Genomic DNA, 1,703 nt, shown 5'->3' on the forward strand with positions numbered 1-1,703 from the left:
CGTTTGTCTGCCATCCCAGCTAGGAGTCCTTCTATTCCTTTTTGATGGTAACGTTCCACTCCCATGACAGGGAGTCAGGTCACTATCTGTGAAGTAAGACTTGATGTCATAGCTGCCCCAAGCAAACAGGCCTTTGGGGGGCTTTTCCATGGGTGTCAGGAATCATGGTTCTCAGCCTAGAGCCCAGAGCCTGGACCAAGCCGCCAGTCTTCCCACCTGTCTTGTATGTGTGCTAGATGTACGCCATGGTGACACAATCTCTGCTCCCCTGCAAAGCGATTTCTATCCTGTGCTCCACCCTTCTGTCAGCACAAATGACTGTGGCTTGGAGTTCCCCAGATCCCCTGTCCCATCCAGTACCAGAGGGCCTGGAGAGGTCATTTGGGTCACAATGATGTTAGGGACATTGGGGTCTGCAGAGATAGTCACTTGGGCCAGTAGCGCCTTGAGCTTGTGCAGGAGTTCACTCTTGGCCTGTTCCTGGACGCTATTCTGACTTGGGCGCTTGTAATTGACAGGTGCCCACCTTCCTCGCTCCTAGCCGCTATCTGGACCAGTGGCTCCTGGGGCTCCTGTTTCGCGTTGTTCGCATCTAGCCTGGGACACCATATGCTTGACCATCACGCTTGTACTTCCTCTCCTTTGTCAAAATTGACTCAGCTAGAAGAAATAGAAGCCATAATTCAGGGTGAGGGACTCCTTTCTTTCCGTATCTTAATTTTCTCAATCTTTCTATCCTGCCTCACTTTCCCCATTTGAGACTTTGAGCTTAGGGGTTAATGGTGGCTGAAGTTTCATTTTCTTCCTTTAGGATTTAAATTAAGGTTTGTTTTCTCTTTTTTGATGTGTATGCATGTGTGTCAGTGCCCTGAGATGTCAGAAGAGGGTGTTGGAGCCCCTGGTGTTGGTGATACAGGCAGCCACCAGATGTGGGTGCTCGGAGGTAAACTTGAGTCTTCTGCAAGAACAGCAAGAACTCTTGTTCCTGGAGCCATCCCTCCAGCCCTGAAGCTTCATTTTCTGAATCTTCATGGTGAACGCGAATGTAGACCCTGCCTGTCCAAGAATCGACGTCCAATCTCAGGCGACCTGAGAGCTCACGTGAAAAATTGTGAATATTTCAACAAAGCACTTATGCAATTATAACAGAAGGCAGATTTATATTGAACTATACAGAGGAAGCTACGGCAATAAAGTCAAAAACACAAATATAGCCTTATTCATGATCTTGTTTTGCCAGAATTAGTACTTGCACACAGCATGATATATGGTCCTGGCTGCGCTGAATGCTTCCTGCCTCCCGGAGACGCAGTCTTTGCAGGGATTTGTCCCCTGAAAACAACGGGCGGTCCTGGCAGTGGGAAACAGTGCGACAATAGACCAGCAGTAAAACTCTTCTCATCCTCCCCATATTAACACACAGTTCAGCTGTGCCTGCACACATACGGGCCCTCCCAAAATCTGTTGTTGGAAAGGTTTTTTAGTCTTCGCTAATGGCTGAGAAATTACCACTGAGGCAACCTAATGCTACCCTCACAAGTTCTCAAGGCAAGAGCTTGCAGGTCACTCAGGATGAGGGAGCTGAGTTGGCTTGGACATCACTCTCTCCTTCCCCATGTATGTCGCTGTCAGTCAGAGCCCCTCTTACCTCTCCGCCCCAGCCGTAAAGGTGGAGGTCTCTGTTCAGAGCAGGGCCCAGGCAT

General features: G+C 49.2%; 1 pseudogene; it reads right to left on the reverse strand.

Moving 5' to 3' along the window:
- Positions 1 to 19: 19 nt before the first annotated feature.
- On the reverse strand, positions 20 to 1,703 carry LOC113456650 (annotated as a pseudogene).

The sequence above is a fragment of the Microtus ochrogaster genome, chromosome 10 (assembly GCF_000317375.1).
Source record: "Microtus ochrogaster isolate Prairie Vole_2 chromosome 10, MicOch1.0, whole genome shotgun sequence".
Taxonomy (NCBI): domain Eukaryota; kingdom Metazoa; phylum Chordata; class Mammalia; order Rodentia; family Cricetidae; genus Microtus; species Microtus ochrogaster.